Genomic DNA, 25,969 nt, shown 5'->3' on the forward strand with positions numbered 1-25,969 from the left:
GTTTTTGCCCTTCACTGTTTTTGTTTGTTTGTTTGAATTATTTATTTCCTTTTGGCTGTGCTGGATCTCCATTGCCGTGTGGGCGTTTCTCTAGTTGTGATGTGTGGGGGCTACTCTCCAGTTGCGGCGCTCAGACGTCTCCTTGCGGTGGCTTCTCGTTGCAGAGCACAGGCTCTAGGGCACGCAGGCTTCGGTTGTTGCAGCACACGAGGTTAGTCGTTGGGGCTTGAGGGCTCTAGGATGCAGGCTCAGTAGTTGGGGTGCATGTACTTCGTTGCTCTGAGGCTTGTGGAATCTTCTCAGTTTAGGGATCAAACTCCTGCATTGGCAGGTAGATTCCTTACCACTAAGCCACCAGGGAAGCCCCTACCCCTCGCTTTTAAGTGTGAGTGGATAGATTTGTTAATTGTTCTTCCCTACTAGAGTAGTATATTGGATCTTTTATAGGGCAGGGCCTTTTAGAATAGTGTTTCCATCTGGTGTCCTGTTGAATACCAATGTTATATATGATGTTTACTAGTGTTCTGAAGCAAGGATTCTGTATTCATGGAAATTAAAAGACTGATAATGTTTTTTAGACTTAAGAAATTCTGCCTTGATAAAAGGACTCCTGCTGCTGCTGCTAAGTCTCTTCAGTTGTGTCCAACTCTGTGCGACCCCATAGACGGCAGCCCACTAGGCTCCCCTGTCCCTTAAACCCAGTATTGTCCCATCTCATTTGACCATGGAAATGTCCCTCTCTTCCCTGCCTCCTTCCCCCAGCCTGACCAACAGTTCACACCTTGTTCCTCTGGAATCACTGGATACTGCTATTGAGGGCAATGTGTGCTTACCTCCCTGGCCTTGTCACATTACAGGCAGAAGCTGTGCTGTATAAATTTGGAATGGTGCCCCTCAGACTGAAGGCTATTAAGCAGATAACACAGAAGCCCCTGATAAGTACATCTCTCTTTTATATCTGTCCATGAGTTACAAAACCTGGAAGGAAGATGCCCATATTTAAGCAGATGACAAGTATAGGTCTTATCAGTGCAAAGCCCTGGGTCTTCAACCAGGTTTAAGAATAGTCTTCTGGAAAGTTGGACAAGAATCAAGGTTATGGGAAATCAATTCCACTTGGTCAAGTTATAATGGGGTTATTTGCATCCTACGAATGATCAATTCAATTCTAAAACAGATTGACTTGGTATTTGGCCCCAATTGATCTCAAGCTGCTGATCTTGAGGTCTGATATGTTTGGGAGTGCAGAGAATCACTTGGTAGAAGTTCGTAAAAATGTTACTCAGACGTATGGGATTAAAGATATTACGTCTATGGCTGAATTGACTGTGGGATGCATATTCCTTCTGATTTATGGCTTGAAGGGGGGATGTCGACTGCTTATCGGTTCAGTTCAGTCACTCAATAGTGTCTGGCTCTTTGCTATCCCATGGACTGCAGCATGCCAGGCTTCCCTATCCATTATCAACTCCTGGAGCTTGCTCAAACTCATGTCCATTGAGTTGGTGATGCCAGCCAACCATCTCATCCTCTGTCATCCCCTTCTCCTCCTGCCTTTAGTCTTGCCCAGCATCAGGGTCTTCTCCATTGAGTCAGTTCTTCACATCAGCTGGCCAAAGTATTGGAGCTTCAGCTTCAGCATCAGGCCTTCCAGTGAACATTCAGGACTGATTTCCTTTAGTACTGACTGGTTGGATCTCCTTGTAGGGAGATCCAAGAGATCAAGGGACTCTCAAGAGTCTTCTCCAACACCACAGTTCAAAAGCATCAATTCTTCAGCACTCAGCTTCTTAATAGTCCAACTCTCACATCCATACATAACTACTGGAAAAACCATAGCCTTGACTAGACGGACCTTTGTTGGCAAAGTAATGTCTCTGCTTTTTAAATATGCTATCTAGGTTCATCATCGTTTTATTTCCAAGGAGCAAACATCTTTTAATTTAATGGCTGCAGTCACCATCTGCAGTGATTTGGAGTACAAGAAAATAGTCTGTTACTGTTTCCTGGTTCCTCATCTATTTCCATGAAGTGATTGGGACCACAGACCATGATCTTTGTTTTTGAATGTTGAGTTTTAAGCCAGCTTTTTCACTCTCCTCTTTCATTTTCATCAAGAGATTCTTTAGTTCATCTTCGCTTTTTGCCATAAGGGTGGTGTCATCTGTGTATCTGAGGTTATTGATATTTTTCCCAGCAGTCTTAATTCCAGCTTGTGTTTCATCCAGCCTGGCATTTCACATGCTGTACTCTGCATATAAATTAAATAAGCAGGGTGACAGTATACAGTCTTGATGTACTCCTTTCCCAATTTGGAACCAGTCCATTGTTCCATGTCCAATTCTAACTGTTTCTCCTTGACCTGCATACAGATTTCTCAGGAGGCAGGTCAGGTGGTCTGGTATTCCCATCTCTTAAAGAATTTTCCAGTTTATTGTGATCCACACAGTCAAAGGCTTTAGTGTAGTCAGTGAAGCAGAAGTAGAGTTTTTCTGGAATTCTCTTCATTTTTCTATGATTGAATGGATGTTGGCAATTTTATCTCTGGTTCCTTTGCATTTTCTAAATCCAGCTTGAACATCTGGAAGTTCTATGTTCACGTACTGTTGCAACCTAGGTTGGAGAATTTTCAGCATTACTTTGCTAGTATGCAACTGCTTATAAGTGGCATTAAAAATGAACAGATAAAGTACAAGATGAAAAAACTTTAAAACATTCCCTAAATATACCAACCCCTTACCTTGGGGACTGGAAGCTATTTCTTGCACTCCATCAAGCTGTTTCTTCAAATACAGTTGACAATTCCTGGTGTTCTAATATCTGCCTCTTGAAGATACTCAGTTGTCAAAAGGCAATTAAAATGGAGACCACAGTTTGAATATACCCCTAGTCCAAACACTCATAGTCACATAACCAAAGTGTAAAATGCCCTGATTTCCCTGAAATGCTGACTCTCGCCTCAAATAAAAGTAGTCCTCATGTCAGTAGGACCTTGCAGCTTCCTAGCCAAAGCAGCTACAAGCAAGCAAGCTTATGCAGTTAAAAAAAAAAAAAAGTTTCTGGTAAAAGATCCCAAGTGAAAACAATGTACTTATTCATCACCTGAGCTTTTATTAATAGTACTGGGAGCTAAGAACTTAACTACCTTTGGTTTGGGAATTCAGTAACAGTTTGTTCCTTGCTCAGTGAAGTAGATCAAGTAAAGCTCTCTGAGTTTCTTTTATGGGAGTTCTTTCATGGGAGTTTCTTTAATGGGAGTTCTCATTCTTTCATTTCTAACATTTTGGAGCTGGGTCTGTGCTTTCAGAAGGAGATGGCAAGGCAGTTCTAGGGCAGGTGGCAGTGACTGGAGAAGCCATGGAGACAACCGCCTTAAAAATGGTTGTGATGGAGGAACGAGATTAGCATATTAATTAGAGTCTTCATCTCTGGTAATGATCTCATTTGCTTATACAAACAGATGACAAGAACATTTGGAGAAATATCTTAATCCTTCTTCTGTTTATATGTGAGTGAATTTTGGTAAATGCAGGGGTGACTGTTCTAGAGCTCTGGGAGGTAAAATCAGACGTTGTTTTCAGTCACTGTGCTTGTTTTCCTGGGCAGGTCCCTTCTTGTTTGCTTGCTTTTTCTCATCTATGAAACAGGGAACTGTGACCAGGGGACTGGTTATAATGTTTCTTGATAAACCTTCGTAAAGCAATGTGCTGTTGCGAGTAATGGGCTCCATTCATTATTAGCCCAGTTGATTTTCATTTACACTTGGCTCTAACAATTAGTTTGAGCAGGTGTGAAGGTGATGGAGGGGCTGGGACACCCAGAGGTCAGCCTCCGCTGGATGTGATAAATTAACCATTATTATCAGCAGTGAAAGTGGTTCTTTACGCTTGTCAGCAGCAAACAAAGGGACAACATATCTCACATAAACCCACTGCTAAGAGCTGGTTTTGCTGAAGAATCAGAGTTTCCTTCTGGGCCCTACAGACAGATGGGAGAGAGTCAAAGAACCCACAAAAGTAGAGGTGAGGGTACCTTGAAGGGGTGACTTTGCTGATGGAGAGGCATATAGATATCCCAACCTGGGTTTTTTTGCAATGCTCACCCATTCTATTCTGAAGCTGTCATCAGCCTCTGTTGATGATGGAGGATCTGTCTGTGCTGAAGAATTATTAGGGAGTGAAGAGTTTGTACATCAACAAAGGAGACACAGCTTTTACACAGGGCATATAGATATATGCATATGTCTGTATGCCAATTAATAGATATTTTGGAACAGTGCATTATAATTGAGCACATTTACAGGGCTTCCCTGGCTCAGACACTAAAGCATCTGCATGCAATGTGGGACACCTGGGTGCGATTCCTGGGTTGGGAAGATCCCCTGGAGAAGGAAATGGCCCTGGGTTGGGAAGATCCCCTGGAGAAGGCCATGGCACCCCACTCCAGTACTCTTGCCTGGAAAATCCCATGGACAGAGGAGCCTGGTAGGCTACAGTCCATGGGGTTGCAAAGAGTCAGACACGACTGAGCGACTTCACTCACTTTTATATTCACTAAAAAGAGAAAGTTAAATCAGTGGTCTTCAGTTCTCCATCTCTACCAGTTTTACAAGACTTCAACAGACTTAAACCTCTGAAAGAGGGCATAGCACTGTCCACAGAAGGCAACATCAGGTCCATTAACTGTAGACCCAGTGGAACTAAATACACTGGTTTTGAAACAGGAAGTCTCTTCCCACTTAGTTACCCTTGGGTTTGGAGACTCGCTGAACACACTCAGAGGTGAAAACAGTCAAATAAGAAAGGAAGAGATGATGGTTGGGAATCACCATCTGTATACTGAAACTCCATAGATAGAGTTAAATTTGTTTTGACAATGTTTGGGGAACTATTATGAACTAAATATTTATGTGTCTCCCCACCCCCCCCGCCCCGCCCCGCCTCACAGGTTAAAGCCCTAACTCTCCAAGTCACTGTATTTGGAGATTGCGGCCTATGAGAAAGTAATGAAGGTTAAATGAGGCCATAAGGGTGGAGCCCTGACCCAGCAGGTTTACTGTCCTTAAAATTGTGATACCAGAGATCTCACTTTCCTTCTGTCTCCATGCACATGTGCTGAGGAAAGGCCATGTGAGCCCAGAGCAAGGTAGTAGCTGTCTGAAAGCCAGGAAGAGAGCCTGCGCCAGAAACTGAATTCTCTTGCACCTTGATCAGGGAGTTCTGGCTTCCAGAAGTGTGGGGAAAACAGGCTTTAAAAAGTCTGTTGTTTAAGCTGCTTAGTGTGTGGCATTTTGTTATGACATCCTGGGCAGACTAACAGAGGCACTGAAGATTGGTTTGGAATGTTGGAGCCTGTGGGTGGACTTGGTAACCACAACTGTGTTTTGAAATGATTAGATTGAGCCTTTAGTGAGGAACCCCTGGCGTCAGTATGTATAAGTCTTTGCTTCTGGCTGTTAAGACTGTATAGGACTGTCCAGGCTCTGCCTGGGGCTGACTGCCTGGCTGCCAGGGTCCTCTAAGCTAAGCCAAGTAAGGCTGGGAAGAATGTCTGTTCCATATGATCCCACTATCTCGTGAATTATATATCCACCAGAAATTGTACCTCATAGTTTTAAGTCCAAATTCCCTTTGTTTTAACCTCATCAGATAAAAAATTTTCAGTCCTCTATTGTTATCAATAATAAGTAATAAAAAAGAAACTAGAACAATGTCTGTAGAGAAACCATAAGAAAAAGGAAGAAAAGGTGCAGCAAAGTGTATTAGCAGATGATCATTACTCACCAGAGATGTTGTCATGAAGCAGATAAGAATTATGGATAAACATTTTGATATCAAAACAACAACAACAAAAACTCGGTAAAGCAATCACTTCTTCTAACAAGTCCCACCAGGTGGAAGTGCAGTACAGTATTTGAAAAAAGAGGTCATAAGAAAAGAAATATAAACTGGTGGAAATCAGGAAAGAAGTAGAAGGAAAAAATAAACCAGCACAGAAATAAAGACAAAACTGGAAGAAGTAACAAGCAATATGGAAAATATTGCTAGGGGTGTAAAAGATAAAAATAAGAAAAGGGAACATGGTGAAGTAGAAATCAAAGAGTTTAAAAATTAGAAGATATACAAGGGAGATCCAGTAAGCACTTAAGTTGAATATCCAAAGAAGAAAACCCAAAATGTTACAAAACAAATACTAATATTTTAAAATACAGTTCAAAAAAGAAAAAGACTCGAATCTCTATATTTAATAGTCATACTATGTGCCAAGGAAATGTGACCCAGGATGATCAACACCAAGACAGATCCTGGAAAAGTTGTTAAACTTTGAAGATAAAGAATTGTTACAAAAAGTTGAAAAACAAATGAAAAAAAATTGGCTGGATTCAGACTTTTCCACAGCATCTTTTTTTAAATTAAAACACTTTTAATAAATTATTTACTTTTTTATCTTTTAGCCATGCCATATGGCATGTGGGATCTTAGTTCCCTGACCAGGGATTGAACCCATGCCCCCTCCTGCATTGGCAGCATGAAGTCTTAACCCCTGAACCACCAGGGACCACCAACTACAATATCTTTTAGAAGATTATAAATGACTAGCAACCTGAAAGTTCCTCAAGGAAAGAGTGAGTCAGTCAAACCATTCTTCAAATAAGAAACATGAACCTACAGAACCCAAGGAATATTAAGTGCTTTGGGCACAGAATTTAAGAGAGTACAGAAAGTTCAATAATCAACAATAATATTTAATGCAGTGTTAAACTAAATAATGAAAAAATCTATGTTAAATAAAGTATCAAAACTTTAACAGGAAAACAGGATCATTACTACTGATTTTTCTTTTGCCCCAGGCTCCAGTATGACTTGGTGCAGCAATATCAGGAGTCCTTCTTGTGGAAATTGCTGGAAGACACATTTCAACTAACTACGACTAGGTTAATACCAGCAAAAGGACTAGAGGTAAGCACTGAATATATTTAACAGTATAATGAAGACTAACGTGGAGGATTAGAATGACAGAAAAAAATTGTTGTGTATCTTCTTGTAATTAAATTCTCTAATAAGCCATAACTGCATCAAAGAAAAAGGATAAACTCAAATGCCAGGATGCTAGAAAATGGTCATATAAATACTACATATCAGAAACTATGGGATGTAACTAAAGTAACCCTTGGGAAATTTATATATGTATATGTGTATATGTTTGTATGTGTACGTGTATACCCACACTATAAAAATAAAAATCATGATATAAGCATCCAATTTAAGTTATAAAAAGAGAAATACATTGAGAGAATGAAGGAAAGACTACAAACAGAAAATAATGAATGTAGTAGAAATAATAAATCCAAAAGCTTTGGCAAGATAAACTATTTGCTGATTTATTCAGTAAAAATAGGGAGAGTGCAAATATGAAAACTAGGGAACAAAAGGGGAATTTATAGAAAAGAAAAAAACTGGGATAATTATAAGAAATACTCTTCTAAATTTAATAGTTTACTCTGCAAATTAATAGTTTATCAACTAGACTCCAAATGATATTGGCAATCTAAACAGTTCCATTGTACAAACAGAGGAAATTGACCAAGAACCAGTCCCCAAAATACTAAGACCCGATGGTTTCACAGAGAAATTCCAGGATGCCATTAAAGATCAGATCACTTTAAAGATAATTCAGTTGTTCCAGCACATCAAACAAGGAAGAAAGTCTCCAACATCTCTGTAAGAAGCAAGTGTAAAAACTGATAGCAAAACCTAAAAGGAATTAGACAAAGAAAATTACAGGCCAATCTCACTTATGATCATAGACTTAAAATTTGAAATAAAATGTTCACAAGCATAATCCAGAAACATATTAAAAGTACAAATCATGTGGGGTTTTATTTCAGAAACACACATTGAATATTAGAAAATCTTTGATCATAATTTATAATACTGGTAAATCTAAGGAACTTTTAAAAATACTCAACATTTATCCTTGATAGAAAATCCACAGTAAAATAATATATTTCTTTGAAAGAAAATATTTTTGTTTCCGCTCCCAAACTGAGAGGGCTGAGATAAAATAACAAGAATTATTGTTATTAAAAAAAAAAAAAACACAAGGTTTATTTCTTTTCAGAGTGTACGTGAAACATTGGTTGCTGGTAAGAAGGAACCTCTTTTTCATAAGCCACATATGGGGAGGGTGTTGGAGGCATGGCATTTGTGTGGGTACATCATCCGAAACTCATGCTTTCTTCAATTGCCGTCAAAGGAAATAATAAGCACATAGAAATCTTACACATTCTCTTTTGTTCTTTGGCTCAAAGGTGATAACAATTGGTCAGAAGAAGCCACATTTCTTTTCTAAAAGCAAGGCCACTAGGAAACATAGTCTTCTATGTGCCAGAATGAAATGGAAATTTCTTTTCATCAAATAAATCTGGTCATTCTCCCTGACACATAGAGAATTGGCTCACCCTCTTCTCAAGGAAGACAACCCCAAACCCACTAATTCAGAATCATGTTTTTCTTTGAAACAAGTATTATTTTTAATGGGGAGACTATAGACTTATTCCTCACTTATTACTTATTAAAGTTAGGAATAAGAGAAAGATGTAGTATAGTTAACATTGTGTTGGAGGCTGGAGATACTACTCCTCAACATCTTAAAATAAATACATTAAAATTACAGAGGAGCAATCCTAATTTCTGTTGGCAGCTGCTATTGTTGTATACTTAAAAAGCCTATGAGAAAAAACAGAGTCTAGAAGAAAGCAGAGAATTTAGTAAGATAATAGGGTATAAAATGAACAGAAATGACTAGTTTTCATATAATCAAAGAACAATGAGTACATAAAAGAAAGGAAAACACACATCTGCAATTACCAATCCCAAAGATAACATACTTAGAAATAAATATAGCAATAAAGCCTTATATGAAAAAAACTTTAAATCATTCCTGAAGGACCTAAAATAATTGAAAAAAATGGGAAAAGGCATATCCTAATCTTGGCTAAACAGACTCAACATTATAGAAATGTCAGTTAATTTATGAATTTAACATGGTGCCTCAAAAATATCAAAGAGATTTTAGTTTTTTCAGAATCAGGCAATTTTTTCCCCTAAAAACAGCCAGAAACCTTTGTAAAGAGCAAAAATTAGTGAGACTAGATATTCCAGATGTCAATGTGTGTTATAGACTCTTAGTTTTAAATTAATGTTATTAGTACATGTAGTCAGGACAATGGGATAGACTAGAATATCCTGAAATAGATCTCAAAATATATACAGTTTTGATATGTGAAAGGTGGCAATGCAAATTAGCGAGAAATAACCTATTCAAAACTATTGATGAGACAGTAGTGTAGCCTCTGGAAGAATTAAAACTGGATCAATACTTCACACTGTATACCAAGAAAAATCCAAATGCATAGAAATTTTGATATCAATAAATGAGCCCATTAAAGAAGGCACAAAAAATTATATCTCAGAATAAGGAAGAAAGGTTTTATAAACTATAACAAAATCTAGAAGCCTTAAAGGAAAAGATTAACACATTTGTGTGTATGTATTAATATGCATTCTGTATGTTCATATTCATGGCAAAAATCATGATAAGCAAAATCAAAAGAAAGATGGCAAATTGGGGAAAAGATTTTAAGCTCATACTGCAGATGTTGAATTTCCTTAATGTTTATAGAGTTCCTTCAATTTCAATAAGAAAACATTTATTGAAGAGTTGACCTAAAAGGGAAGCAAACAGAATCCCTAAATACATGAAAAGATGCTCAATGTTATACATAATAAGAAAAGTCTATCAAAAATATACTGAGATACTATTTTTAACCAGTTTGGCAGAAGCTATAAGTTAGGTACCACATTATGTTGGCAAGATTGTGGAGAAACACGGAAATTCACTCATTGGTGATGGGAATTTAAGTTGGTACAACTCCTTTGGAGGCCAATGTGGCAATGTTGTGACAGTTAAAAATGCATATACCCTTTGACCTGGCATTTCAACGTTTTACTTTGCAGTAATACTTGAGCATTTGTGTAATAATTTATGCACAGAAGACGGTTTATCACAGTATTATCAAAAAATTGGAAGCAACCCAGCAGTCTATCAGTTGAGGATTGTTTAATAAACTATGGCATATTCATACAAAAAACAGTACAACTATAAAAAGAATGTGGATGTTCTTTCTATGCTGATTTTGGAAAGATCTCAAAGGTACATTGTTAAGTAATAAAAAGAAGGTGAATAGCAGTATAATATTTTGGGGGAAATAAGATACATACAATCATATACTATGCTTGAATATACATTTTAAAAAATCTTTAGAAGGATAAACCAGAAACTAATAATGAGAATTGTTGAAGGAGGGTGGGAACTGCGTAGATAGGTATGTGGATGGGAGGGGAGCTTCTACTTTTTGATGTTTAAGCCACCTGAATATTATAACCTATTCAAAAAAGTAAGTGACTCTGCATTTTTTAAAATCTGGAAGGGGGTATAAGAACTTAAATAGAACTTGCACGTTTGAAATGGCCAAAAACAAAAAAGGCATTAAATTATAACAGGATTGCAACAAGAATCTCAAACATTCTAAACTCTTTGGAATTTGTGTTGCATTTAACTTTTGAGACAGACACCGTGTAAACAAGAAATAGGAATTTAGTTACTAAAGACCATTCCAAACTATGATGCTTGAACTAGTGAATATTAAACCCTTAACACCAGCATTCATGGTTCTCTGGATATGATGAGTGATGTTTATCTTCATAAGCTGTAGTTCCTATGAGATGCTTAATTAAGAAGTAAGGTATAATCGTGTTCACTTGTTTTGAATTTTTACCAAGTTCTTTATCAGCTTAGTGATATAATAACTGAATGAAAGTAAAAACTTAAGATTTAATTCCTTTGGATATCACAGACATCAGAATTGATTGGCTGACTGATTTCATAGAATATAATTATTCGTTTTTGGCTGTCCTGTGTCTTTGTTGCTATGTGGGTTTTTCTACAGTTGCAGCAAGCTGGGGCTACTCTCTAGGTGCAATGGGAGGGCTTGTCATTGTGGTGGCTTCTCTTGTGGAACACAGGCTTTAGGGTGGGCAGGCTTCAGTAGTCAATTGAGGCTCTTGGGCTCTGGAACATAGGCTCACTAGTTGTGATGCGCCAGCTTAGTTGCTATGAGGCATGTGTGTTCTTCCTGGATCAGGCATCGAACCCCTGTCTCCTGCTTTGGCAGGCAGATTCTTTACTACTGAGCCATCAAGGAAGCCCCACTGAATATAATTAGATCATAGGGTTTTGTTGACAGTAACCAGGATGTGGATGAAAATTCTTGAACCATTCCAAAGTTCTTTTGCCTACTTTTCAGTTAACTAGGAAATATAATGAAGTAGCTTAATCACTTTCCTATCATTATGTTTTCTAACATTAAAATAATGAACATTTATTGCATAATATTTAGAAAACTGAGATAAATGAAAAGGAGAAAAAAAAAACATATCATGTAAAATAAACTTTCCTGGTCTTTTGATGTCTATATAGTCTAGTTTTCTAGTCTCTATATATGTTTTTAAAAACACACACAAAGAAGTTGATCCTGCTTTTTTTTTAATGACCTTTTCATATATGAAGATTTTATATAACAACACTTCCATTGTCAGTTAAAATTCTGGAACATGATTTTTAGTTATTCCTGTGTATTTTATTGTGTGGATGTACCATAATTGATTTAATTAATCCTGTAGTCCTGGATGTCTAAGGACAACTTATTTACAAAGCACTTAGTTATCTAGCTTCCCAGGTGGCTCTAGTGGTAAATAACCCGCCTGCCAATCCAGGAGAGACGTAAGAGATGCAGGTTTGATCCTTGAGTCAGGAAGATCCTCTGAAGGAGGGCATGTCAATCCACTCCAGTATTCTTGCCTGGAGAATCCCATGGACAGAGGAACCTGGCAGGCTGCAGTCTATGGGGTCGCAAAGAGTTGGACACGACTGAGCAACTTTCACTTCGCTGGCTTAGTTGAAGTTTTCCTGTATTTTTCTCATGATAAATTTAGTCTGCTTATTTTAAAAGTGCTTTGTAGAATTTTTATGCTGGTTGCCTGAGAAGGATGTGATCCTCGGCTTGTCTTGCAGTCCTAAAGGCCAGACTTTAATGTGCCTGCCTAATTTTCCAGTGGAGAGATAAGACTGGTAATCTGGAATGGACCATGTTTCCCAAAGCTTTGGAAACAATGGTTTTGCTGATTGATCTTGTTTAGGTTAGTCTGTTAATAAGATGTTTTAAGATATCATAGCAGCATATTAAAAAAAAAACCTAAGTGGATGTGGTGTTCTAGGCAATGGATCTTTTATTTTTTAGTTGAATAATAAGGCCATCACTTTTGGAAAGCTAGGCAGGATATTGACAGGGTAAGAACTTCCAGGCTGGCCCAGGCATTCTGAGTCAGGAGCTTTGTCTCAATTTCAACAAAATTACATGGTTTTAGAAAATCATTGCTTTCGTTATTTTTCAGCATTCTTTATTAAACAATGCGTATGTGTACATTTCCACTTTGACATCAGTTTACATTTGATTTGCAATGTGAAGATTTCAATAATTTTGCTTTAGTCATTTGTAATGTGATTAAAACTAAATGTTATGGCCTATCTGTAGTTTCGTTTGAAGAGAACAAACTTCACTTCTATGATGATGAATATAAAGATTGCAAGTGAAAGTTAGGCTCTATGTATGCTATATGAGTGACTAAAACAGTTTTTAAGTATTCCCAAGCACATTAAATACCTTTTCACTTACAAAAGAATAATATAGTACTTAAAAATAATTATTTTCTTTTCCCTATATTGTTCCCTAAAGCTTATTGAATGATATAATTAGCTTCCTGTGAGTTATTATGGATATTGTGAGTAAATTATAAAAGTGGAATTTCTTTTAAAATATTCCTTAGTGAAGCTCATCACAAATGAATGAGACTCTATTATGTATTAGTCAGTCTATCCTTATGTGTATTTTTGAGTCCTCATACCTAAGATTTTTTGGTGAGGAAAGAGGGATTCAAGGGCAAAAGCACTAGAAATTGTACTTTAGAATATGTGCTGAGGCCAAGTAAGAGCAAGCTTGAACATCCAAAAGGGAACTAACAGTAGTCAGTGTTAGATATGTCCAGAGTATCAAGAGCCAGAGCATTTGCACATATGTTATATGAGTGAGTATAATATTGAAGCCTAAGGGATTCTTTCCACTTCGTCTGTCCTATCTAACTTCCCTTGAAGACTCTGGGATGGTATCATCTTCCAGACTTTCCCTCATTAACTTAAGGTGCAGCCCCATGAAATAAATTCGGGCATATGGCATGACAAGGAGAAGAGGCTAGGGACCTGCCTGAGACGCTTACCCTGAAAGGGTCACGTGCCTTTGTCTTTGGGGCTGCAGAGCAGATAGCCAGTCTTGCCATGACAGAGAGTATTGGCCAAACCAAGGGAATGGACAATTCCAGCTTTGAGGCTGGTTGGACACACAACAGCTGGACATTGTCCTGGAGATCCTCAGGTGTCAGCCAGCACATGCCCAAGGGGTCTGTTTGTCTCTCATTCACCAGCATATGTAGACACCATTCTGCCCAGAAACCCAGAATGTTCTCTTGAGAGAGAAATTGTTCAGTCGCTAAGTTGTGTCCAACTTGTGACCCCATGGACTGCAGCACACCAGGTTTCCCTGTCCTTCACCATCTCTTGGAGTTTGTTCAAACCCATGTCCATTGAGTCAGTGATGCCATGCAACCATCTCATCCTCTGTCACCCCCTTCTCCTGCCCTCAATCTTCCCCAGCATCAGGGTCTTTTCCATTGAGTTGGCTCTCTGCATCAGGTGGCCAGAGTACTGGAGCTTCAGCATCAGTCTCTCCAATGAATGTTCAGGGCTGATCTCCTTTGGGATTGACCGGTTTGCTGCCCTTGCTGTCCAAGGGCTCTCGAGAGTCTTCTCCAGCACCACATCTCCAAAGCATCAATTCTTTCACAAGAGAGAAATAGTAAGAAGGAAATGCTGTCTGACAGGCTGAACATTTTCTAAAAAGACTGAAGAAATAATCAGATCAGACTGAGCTTTGAATTTGAATATTTAGCTCTTTCTTTCTCACTTAACAGCGGGTAAGAACTTGTGAAGGAAGACATCAAATATAGATGAAACAAAGAAGTTACATTTGCCTCCACTTCCAAATCATCATAAGTTAAATTTGTGATTTTAACATAAAGCAAAAAATAAAAAAAGACTCCTTTCATTCTTGGGTCATTTTGATCCTAGGCTATTAATGCTGTTCACTAACTCTATTAGGCTTTTTCTCTGAAAGAGAAATAAATTGAAAGTATTATATGAGCTGATACCCAGTACTAGTAGAGGCAAGTAAATCCACAAATGTCGTGGTGACCAGCGTTTAAATTCAGATATACACATTTTAAAGGCAAGTAAGTTCATTGTGATAGGAATGTGTGGCATAATTATAAAACCAGTTTAGAAGTCAGAATGGCAATAAACAGCTTTGGAAGAAATACCATAGAAAGTGAAGGCAGAACAGAACTCTGTCAGATACTTATTCCATTCAGTTGAAAATTTAAGCTGAGAAAATTTTTTTTTTTTTTGAGAAAATTTTTAAAATGGAGTAACTTTCAGAAGGATATCAGGGAAAATAACAGATTTTAAATATACTACAGCATACCTCATGCAAAGAGTTGACTCATTGGAAAAGACTCTGATGCTGGGAGGAATTGGGGGCAGGAGGAGAAGGGGACGACAGAGAATGAGATGGCTGGATGGCATCACTGACTCGATGGACATGAGTCTGAGTGAACTCCGGGAGTTGGTGATGGACAGGGAGGCCTGGCGTGCTGCAATTCATGGGGTCGCAAAGAGTCGGACACGACTGAGCGACTGATGTGATCTGATCTGATTTGCTCTAGAGAAAAAAAAATTAAAAATATGTATTGGCAGTTATTAGTTTTAGTTCTTCAAGTACTCTTGGGAATTATTCCTTCGCACAGGGCACCAAAAGTTGATTTGCTTGCTAGAAAGTGAGGTTTGGGTATGAGGAATAATGAAGTAAGTCAGTGTGTGCTATTTAGAAGTAGAATGAACAGAGCAATGGAGATGAGTTTTTGTAAATTTTCACAGCAAGTAGCTGTTATGTATAATTACTCAGGGTCAAGAGAAGTGTTGTATTTGAGATGTTTTTATTCTATTATAGGGGCTTCCATCTCAAACGCTATCAGCAGGTAAAAGTTATCTGCAAATTTAGACACCAGATCTGCCATTGATGGAGTTTGTGGTAGGTGAATTCTCAGCAGGTCATTTACTAGTGGTTGGGAGATGGGTCCTCTGAGCTCTCAGTGAGTGGTCGTGGTATTAAAGGAGCAAAGACTGGGTTCAGTGCCAAAAGAGCTAGTCAGCTTCACAAGGGAACCAGTTACCTCCTGGAGTCCATGTACCTATTGCCTCTTCAGACCTCTTGAAATTAAGTTCATTAATGGATAGAGGGAGGAGAAGAGATGGAACAAGGTGGGGAAGAGAGAGTGGGTGACAACTCTTGGAAAAGCAATTCACACAACTGATTACTGGAGTCAGCTTCAAATGAGAATGTATTTAAAGCAGATGATTCATTAATCCTACCAGTGCATACGTTAAAGGACTTTAATTCTCCCAAAAAAAGAACAGGGAAGTTGCTCAGTTGTGTCCAACTCTTTGTGACCCCTTGGACTTCAGCCTGCCAGGCTCCTCCATCCATGGGATTTTCCAGGCAAGAATACTGGAGTGGGTTGCCATTTCCTTCTCCAGGGGATCTTTCTGATTCAGGGATCGAACCCAGTTCTCCTCTTTACCGTCTGAACCACCAAAAAATTCCTTTGCTTGGAGGCTTTTCCATATATAGTATTGAAATAACACAGGTCTTTGTGTTGATGCCATTCTGAAAAATCCCAGAGTTACAGAAAGCAAGACTGCAGATGGAAAAATATAAAGAAAAAAAAATCCAATTGTGGTAACTGTCATGATAGCAGTGCTTAAGTTGCACTGATCTATCAAAACTTTCACTGCTGTATCTCATATGTAGATTTTAGAGATAAGTAAAATTCAAGAAATAATCCACTGTGAATTTGCACATCCAGAAATGATCTTGGGGAGCCTGTTTTAAATGACTTCTTTTGAAAGCACTAATTTCTCTTGTTCCTGTGAAACCACTTGAATATTATCTAACAGCATGTTGGTGTCAGAAGCCTTCAAAAGACTACTTAATACCTGGTTCAAAATAACTTGTTTTGGCTGTGGACAGTTAAGTTAATTGTATGGTTTCACCATCAGGTAGCATATTTTAATCCTGGTGGATCTTAAAGCTGTCTGTGATTTGGCTTCTACAGAATTTAATTGTTATACCCTACAATCTACGGTTTCATTGTACAATGTCTGTTATCTGCTAATTGCTTCAGGTGTATTTACCTGCTTCTACAAAGATTGCCTTTCTGGCGTTTTAAGGACAGAGGACAAATCTGAAACTTTTGTGTGCCTTGCATCTCCTAGTAAAAGTAGTCTCCTACTAATATCATGTGATATCCCTTATATGTGGAATCTAAAAAGAAAGGATACAAATGAGCTTACTTTCAAAACAGAAAGAGACTCACAGCCTTAGAAAACGAACTCAGAGCTGCTGGGGGGAAGGGATAGTTAAGAACTTTGGGAAGGTCATGTACACACTGCTATATTTAAAATGGATGACCAATAAAAACCTACTGTATAGCACATGCAACTCTGCTCAGTGTTACGTGCCAGCCTGATGGGAGAGAGTTTGGGGGAGAATGGATACATGTAGATGCCTAGCTGAGTCCCTTCACTGTTCACCTGAGACTATCACAACATTGTTACTCAGCTACACCCCAATAGAAAATGTTTTTGATGTTAAAAAATAAAGATTAAAAAAATACAAAAAACAAAATGAAACACAAAAGTTGTCTTCTATTTTGCTCTTCAAGTTCTCCCAGGGAACAATCTATATCTTTCTTTATCTATATCTATAAATAGATATATCTTTCTGTATCTATATTTATATGGATCTATATCTATAAATATATTTTCATGATGACAATTGCTTTTTTTTTTTCTTCAGAGAATAGCTATATGCAGGTGGTTTTCAAAATGGACGCTTAAATTTTTTTTTTAATCCAACCATTACTGTTATCCCTTCACTCTAGTAAGACTATTTCATGCCTTCCCTGGTAAAAAGTTATTCAGCTCTTTCAGACTCCTTCTGCTGAAAAGTAGGTTTATCCATTAAGATTTATTCAGATACAAATAACAGAATATCCAGCTAGTTAAAGTTTAGGTTCTTTTGGTAAAGAAGGGGTTCTCTTGGTTTGGCCAACCAACAGTATTAATGCTCTTGCTTTAGAATCATAATTTTTCCTGGTGAGGAGCTCTGATTATCAGTGTATGTACTTCTACATATTGGCTAAAATTCTAACTCCTTAGAATTATTTTCTATGAAATTTCATTTTCACTGCTTGAATGATATGGAATGATTTTATTTTCTTTTCCACCAGAAAATTATAAATACTTTTTAATAGCTTTTTTGAGGTATAGTTTATATCCATAAGACTCACCTATTATAAGTGTACAATTTAATGGCTTTGGTGAATTAAAGAAGCTGTGTAATCATAGCTACAATTCCAGTTTAGAGTATATCATTTACCTCTATAAATTTCCTTACTGTCACTCCCCACTTCCAGCCCCAGGCAACCACGGATCCGCTTTCCTGCTCTATGGTTTCTTTTCCTGAAATTTAAAAATAAATGGAATAATATATTATATAGTTCTTCCTGTCTAACACATCCCACTTAGGATAATGTGTTTGAGGTTCGTGAATATTGTAGCACAAATCACTGATTCATTCCTTTTTATAGATTCCATTTGTCCATTCCACTGTATGGGTATACCACATTTTGTTTACCAGTTTGCCATTTGAAGGACATGTGCAGTTTTGCAGTTTGGGTCTGTTATAAATAATGCTGCTATGAATATTCATGAATAACTCATTGTATAGACTTACATTTTAATTTCTTTTGCATAGATTTCTAGGAGTGGAATTGTTGGGTTGTATGGTAAATCTGAATTTACCCTTAAACTTCCCAAATGTTTTCCAGAGTGACTATGCCATTAATACTACTGTTTCCAGTAGTATTCAAGTTTTAGTTTCTGTACATCCTCACCAACACCTGGTAATGCCTGTTTTTTGGGGAGGGCGGGGGACAGATAGCAGCCATTCCTGTGTGTATGAATAGGGATGTTTCAATGTTTTTAAAAAATATGCTTTTGACTTACAATTTTAGGATTATAGAATAAATAAACAGCATTCCATATATACTCCTCCAACCCACCCAATTTTCTGTTCTATCAACATCTTGTATTTAGTGGGATATATTTGTGACAATTATGAACCAATATTTATATATTGTTATTCAGTTGTTGCTCAGTCGTGTCCGACTCTTTGTGACCCCATAAACTGCAACATACCAGGCCTCCCTGTCCATCACCATCTCCCAGAGTTTACCCAAACTCATGTCCATTGATTCAGTGATGCCATCCAACCATCTCATCCTCCGTCGTCCCCTTCTACTCCTGCCTTAATCTTTCCCAGCATCAGGGTCTTTTCCAATGAGTCAACTCTTCACATCAGGTGATAAAAATATTGGAGTTTCAGCTTCAACATCAGTCCTTCCAATGAACACCCAGGACTGATCTCCTTTAGGATGGACTGGTTGGATCTCTTTGCAGTCCAAGGGACTCTCAAGAGTCTTCTCCAACACCACAGTTCAAAAGCATCAGTTCTTCGGCGTTCAGCTTTCTTCACAGTCCAACTGTCACATCCATACATGACCACTGGGAAAACCATAGCCTTGACTAGACCTTTGTTGGCAAAATAATGTCTCTGCTTTTGAATATGCTGTCTATGTTGGTCATAACTTTCCTTCCAAGGAGTAAGCATCTTTTAATTTCATGGCTGCAATCACCGTCTGCAGTGATTTTTGAGCCCCCAAAAATAAAGTCTGCCATTGTTTCCACATCTATTTGCCTTGAAGTGATGGGACCGGATGCCATGATCTTCATTTTCTGAATGTTGAGCTTTAAGCCAACTTTTTCACTCTCCTCTTTCACTTTCATCAAGAGGCTCTTTAGTTCTTCCTCACTTTCTGCCATAAGGGTGGTATCATCTACATATCTGAGGTTATTGATATTTATCCTGGCAATCTTGATTCCAACTTGTGCTTCCTCCAGCCCAGCATTTCTCATGATGCACTCTGCATATAAGTTAAATAAGCAGGGTGACAATATACAGCCTTGACATACTCCTTTTCCTATTTGGAACCAGTCTGTTGTTCCATGTCCAGTTCTAACTGTTGCTTCCTGACCTGCATACAGGTTTCTTGAGAGACAGGTCAGGTGGTCTGGTATGCCCTTCTCTTTCAGAATTTTCCACAGTTTATTGTGATCCACATAGTCAAAGTCTTTGGCATAGTCAATAAAGCAGAAATAGATGTTTTTCTGGAACTCTTTGCTTTTTCCATGATCCAGCAGATGTTGGCAATTTGATCTCTGGTTCCTCTGCCTTTTCTAAAAGCAGCTTGAACATCTGGAAGTTCATGGTTCACATATTGCTGAAGCCTGGCTCGAAGAATTTTGAGCATTACTTTACTAGCGTGTAAGATGAGTGCAATTGTGCAGTAGTTTGAACTTTCTTTGGCATTGCCTTTCCTTGAGATTGGAATGAAAACTGACTTTTTCCCGTCCTGTGGCCACTGCTGAGTTTTCCAAATTTGCTGACGTATTGAATGCAGCACTTTCACAGCATCATCTTTCAGGATGTGTAATAGCTCAACTGGAATTCCATCACTTCCACTGGTTTTGTTCATAGTGATGCTTCCTGAAGCCCACTTGACTTCACATTCCAGGATGTCTGGCTCTAGGTGGGTGTGAGTGATCATACCGTTGTGATTATCTGGGTCATGAAAATCTGTTTTGTACAGTTCTGCATATTCTTGCCACCTCTTCTTAATATCTTCTGCTTTTGTTAGGTCCATACAATTTATGTCCTTTTTTGAGCCCGTCTTTGCATGAAATGTTCTGTTGGTATCTCTAATTTTCTTGAAGAGATCTCTAGTCTTTCCCATTCTGTTGTTTTCCTCTATTTCTTTGCGCTGATCACTGAGGAAAGCCTTCTTATCTTTCCTTGCTATTCTTTGGAACTCTGTGTTCAAATGGGTATATCTTTCCTTTTCTCCTTTGCTTTTCACTTCTCTTCTTTTCACAGCTATTTGTAAGGCCTTAACTATTGTCTATCCTTTACCAAAAGGCTCATTCCTTTTTTAAAAAATACTTTATTTTTATTTATAGCTGTGCTGAGTCTTCACTGCTGGATGCAGGCTTTTCTTTAATTGTGGCAAGCAGCAGCTCCTCTCTAGTTGTGTACGTGGACTTCTTGCTGCCTGGGCTCTAGGTGTGCGGGCTTCAATTGTTGTGGCACGTGGGCTGAGTTGCCCCATGACATGGGGGATCTTCCTGGACCAAGCATCAAACCCTTGTCCCCTGCATTGCAAGGTGGATTCTTAACTACTGGACCACCAGGGAAGCTCAAGTTTCAGTCTTTATGTAGTATTTTTTGTGAGTTTTGACATATAGATGTATCCACATTAGTTTCACATGGAAGTTTCTCTACCATAAAAGTGTTCAAAGCTTTGCCTATTCATTCTCCCTCCCCTACTGCCAAACCCGTGACAACACTGATTTTTATTTTATCTTATCTCATCTCATTTTTTATATAATTTTGGTCTTTACTCTTTTAGAACACTTTAGGTTCCCAGCAAAACTAAGAGGAAGTTACAGAGATTTCTCACAAACTCACTATCCCTCCACATGCATAGCCTCCTGCATTATCAACATCCCCTACCAGAGTGATACATTTGTTACAGTTGACCAACATATGTTGACACATCATCACTGTAAGCCCATAGTTTATATTAAGGGTCACTCTTGGTGGGGCTTCCCTGGTGGTTCACTGGTAAAGAATCCACCTGCAATGCAGGAGACGCAGGTTCAATTCCTAAGTTGGCAAGGAGAAGGAAAGGGCAACCCCCTCCAGCATTCTTGGATGGGAAATCCCGTGGGCAGAGGAGCTTGGTGGGCTACAGTCCATGGGGTCACAAAAGAGTCTCACACAACTTAGCAACTAAACAATAACTTAGTATTGTACATTCCAAAGGTTTAGATAAATATATATTGACATGTATTCATTATTATAGTATCATATAGTGCACTTCCACTGTCCTAAAAGTTCACTATGTTCCACCTATTCATCCATTCTTCTCTCCAGCCTCTGGCAACAACTGATCTTTTTACTGTGTCTGTAGTTTTGCCTATTCTAGAATCTCATAGAGTTGAAATTATACAGTTCAGTTCAGTTGCTCAGTCGTGTCCAACTCTTTGCAACCCCATGGACTGCAGCACACCAGGCTTCCCTGTCCATCACCAACTCCAAGATACTGAGGATTTGGTTCCAGAACACCACAATAAAGCAAGAATCAACATAAAGCAAGTCTCACCAACTTTCTGGTTTCCCAGTGCGTGTAGAACTTATGTTTACATTCTACCAAAGTCTAGCAAGTGTGAAATAGCATTATGTTTGAAAAATCACTGTACCTACCTTAATTTTAAAATGCTCTTTTGCTAAAAAGTGCTAACAATCATCTGAGCCTTCAACAAACTGCAGCCTTTTTGCAATAGTAACGTCAGAGCTCACTGACCACAGATCACCAACACAAAACTAATAACAATCAAAATATTTGAAATCTTGCAATAATTACCAAAATGTGTCACAGAGACAGTCCAATTCAATTCAGTCCCTCAGTTGTGTCCAACTTTTTTCAACTCCATGGACTGCAGCACACCAGGCTTCCCTGTCCATCACCAGCTCCCGGAGCTTACTCAAACTCATGCCCATCAAGTCAGTGATGCCACCCAACCATCTCATCCTCTGTCATCCCCTTCTCCTCCCACCTTCAATCTTTTCCAGCATCAGGGTCTTTTCCAATGAGTCAGTTTTTCATATCAGGTGGCCAAAGTTTTGGAATTTCAGCTTCAACATCAGTCCTTCCAATGAGTATTCAGCACTGATTTCCTTTAGGATTGACTGGTTTCATCTGCTTGCAGTCCAAGGGTCTCTCGAGAGTCTTCTCCAACACCACAGTTAAAAGCATTAATTTCAGACTGGCATCTTTCAACTTAGTTATTTGTAATTAAGGCTCCTGTGTCTTTTCATAGCTTAATAGTTTATTTCTTTTTAGCTCTGAATAATATTTGTTGTATGAATTCACTTTCTAAAAGGTATATTAGTTGCTTCTATGGTTTGGCAATTTTGAATAAAGCTTCTATAACCATCAGTGTGTAGATTTTTTGAGTGGATATAAATTTTCAACTCCTTTGTGTAAATACCAAAAAAATGAAAATGCTGGATCATATGGTAAGAGTATATCACTTTGTAACAAAACCACCAGGCTGTCTTCTGAAGTGGCTGCACCGTTTTGTATTCCCACCAGTGATGAAAGAGAATTCTTGTTGTTCCACAACCTCACCAACATTTGGTATTGTTACTGTTCTGGATTTTGGTCATTCTAATAAGTATGTAGTGGTATCTCATTGTTTTAACCTGCATTTCCCTGATGACATATGCTATGGACTATCTTTACATATGCTTTTTGCCATCCATGTATCTTCTTTGGAGAGCTGTGAAGACTTTGGTCCCATTTTAAAAACTAGGTTGTTTGTTTCCTTATGAGTGAGTTTTAAGAGTTCTTTGTATACTTTAAATAATAGTTCTTTATCAGATACGTCTTTTGGAAATATTTCTTCCCATGTGAGGCTTGTTTTCTAATTCTCATGACATTGTCTTTCATAGAGCTGAAGTTTTAAAAATGAAGTCCCGCTTATCAATTATTCCTTTCTTGGATGATGCTTTTGATGTACTATCTTGAAAGTCATTGCCATAACCAAGGTCATCTAACTCATGTTAACTTCTAGGAGTTTTAATCATTTTGCACTTTACATTTAGGTCTGTGATCCACTTTGAGTCAACTTTTGTGAAGGATATATATTCTGTGTCTATTCATTTTTTTGCATGTGGATATTCAATTGTTCTAGCACCATTGTTGAAGAGACCATCTTTGTGACTTTGTCTTGCTTTGGCTCCTGTGTCAAAAATCAATTAACTGTATTATAGGGATTCATTTCTGCGCTCTTTGTCCTATTGATCTGTTTGTTTATTCCTTTTCAGTTCCACAATGTCTTGACTACTGTGGCTTTATAGTAAGTCTGAAGTTGCTGTGCCAGTCCTCCAGCTTTGTTCTTCTTTAATATTGCGTTGACTGTTTTGGATCTTTTGCCTCTCCATATAAACTTTAGGATGAGTTTGTTGAGATCCATAAAATAACTTTCTGGGATTTTGATTTGGTTTGCCTTGTCTATAAAACAATTTTGGAAGAACTGACATATTGATAATATAGAATTTTCCTATCCATTAATATAAAATATCTATTTATTTAGTTCTTTGATTTCATTCATCAGAGATTTTATAATTTTCCTCAGATCTTGTACATATTTTGTTAGATTTATAAGTAATTCATTATTTACATGCTAATGTAAATGGTATTGTTTTTAATTTCAAATTCTACCCCCAAATTTTACCGCAATAAATCTAATTTACATCTGTCCTCCTGATTTACAAAATTTTTTTCTTGTGATGAAAATATTCAAGATTTACTCTATTAGCAACTTTCAAATATACATCACAATATTCTTAACTCTAATCACCATGCTGTACATTACATCCTATGACTTATTTACTCTATAGCTGGGAGTCTGTACTTTTTAACCTCCTCCTTCCATTTCACTCACTCCTCACCCCCACCTCTGGTAATTGCTAATTTGTTCTCTGTATCCATGAATTCATGCTTTTTTATTTTGAATTTGTTGTTTAGCTTCTGCATGTAAGTGAGATGATACAGCATTTGTCTTTCTCTGACTTATTTCACTTAGCAAGATGCCCTCAAGGTCTGTTCATATTGTTGCAAACAACAAAGTTTTCTTATTTTTTAAGGCTGAATAATATTCCTGGAGAAGGAATACTTCTTCATCAAAGATACTTCAGTAGTTTTGCCTGAAGAATTTCATGGGTAGAGGAGCCTGGCAGTCTGCAGTCCATGGGGTCACAAAGAGTCAGACAGATTGGGTGACTTTGGTCTGGTCAGTATTACATCACATATATCACATTTGTGGACACTTAGGTTGTTTAAATTTCTTGGCTATTATAAATAATGATATAATGAACATGGTGTGCACATATCTTTTCATGTTAATGTTTTTATTTTCTTTGCATAAATACCCAAAAGTGGAATTGCTAAATCCTATGGTGGTTCTCATTTTAGAGGGAGCATTCTTGCTTTGTACCTGATTTTAGTGGCAAAGTTTTTACTTCCTCACTATAATGTGTAATATTAGCTGTAGGTTTTTTTGTAGATCAGTTCAGTTCAGTCGCTCAGTCGTGTCTGACTCTTTGCAACCCCATGAACTGCAGCATGCCAGGATTCCCTGTCCATCACCAACTCCTGGAGCTTGCTCAAATTCATGTCCATCGAGTCAATGATATAGATATTCTTTATCAAACTGAGAAAGTTATCATCTATTCCTAGTTTACTGAGAGTTTTTATTGTGAATGGATATTAGATTTTGTCAGTGCAAAAAGCACTGCATCCATGGAAAAACTGCATGGATTGATATAATCCTGTGATTTTTCTTTTTAATCTCTTGATGTGATAGATTAATTATATTTGAATGTTGAACCAGCCTTGCATACCTGGGATAAATCCAACTTGCTCATGGTGTACAATTCTTTTTATGTATTTGTTAGATTTCATTTCCTAACATTTTGTTGAGGATTTTTACATCTATGTTCATTAGAGATACTGGTCACTAGTTTTCTTGTAATGTCTTTGTCTGGTTTTGGTATTAGGATAATACTGGCCTCATAGAATGAGTTAGGAAATATTATTTCTGCTTTTATCCTCTGAAAGAGACTGCAGAGAATTGCTGTCATTTCTTCCTTAAATGTTTCATAGTATTCATGAGTGAACCTACTTAGGCCTTGTGCTTCCTCTTTAGAAGATTATTGATTATTTATTCAAAGTTTGAAATAGAACCATCTATTACTTCTTATGTAAGTTTTGGCAGATTATGTCTTTCAAGAAATGAAACTCATTTTGTCTAGGTTATCAAGTTTATCATGGAACTGTTAATAATATACCTTTACTATGTTTTTGATGTCTATGGGATCAGTAGAGATGGCCCATCTTTCATTTCTGATAAAGTATAATTTTTTCTTCTCTTTTTTTCGTGATTAGCCTTGCTAGAGGTTTATTGATTTTGTTGATCTTTTCAAAGAAACGGCTTTTAGTTTTATTTTCTGTATTGATTTCATATTTTCAATTTCATTGGTGTTTACTCTAGTTTTAACTGTATTTTTCTTTGGCTTGCTTTAGGCTGATGGTGCTTTTCTCTTTCTGTTTTCCTTAAGATGAAAGTGTGGGTTGTTGATTATAGAGCTTTTCCTCTTTTCCAGCATAAGCATTTGATGCTATCAGTTTCCCTCCAGACTGTGCTTTCTCTGTATCTCACAAGTTTCAGTAACTTGTATCTTCCTTTTCATTTAGTTTTCTTAAAATTTTGAAAAAAATATTCTTTGACCCATGTATTATTTACAAGTGGGTTGTGTAATATATTCTGTTACTGATTTTTAGTTTAATTCCATTGTGGTCTAAGGGCCTTCCTTGGTGGCTCAGAAGGTAAAGAATCTGCCTGCAATGTGGGAGACCCAGGGTTGATCCCTGGG

At 37.7% G+C, this 25,969-nt stretch overlaps 1 long non-coding RNA gene across 2 annotated transcripts in view; it reads right to left on the reverse strand.

The window, feature by feature from the left end:
* Positions 1-933: 933 nt before the first annotated feature.
* Positions 934-25,969, reverse strand: part of LOC133256216 (uncharacterized) — a 30,223-nt gene continuing 5,187 nt past the window's right edge. Inside the window, exons 2-3 of one of the 2 annotated variants that reach the window (XR_009739135.1) lie at positions 17,729-17,811; positions 934-2,613 (exon numbers count right to left, since the gene is read on the reverse strand). This is a non-coding gene — a long non-coding RNA (uncharacterized LOC133256216). Of the gene's footprint in view, positions 2,614-7,353; positions 14,011-17,728; positions 17,812-25,969 lie in introns of those variants that run through there. The other variant, XR_009739136.1, reaches the window with a different exon arrangement.

This window comes from Bos javanicus, chromosome 10 (genome assembly GCF_032452875.1).
Source record: "Bos javanicus breed banteng chromosome 10, ARS-OSU_banteng_1.0, whole genome shotgun sequence".
NCBI classification, from domain to species: Eukaryota; Metazoa; Chordata; class Mammalia; order Artiodactyla; family Bovidae; genus Bos; species Bos javanicus.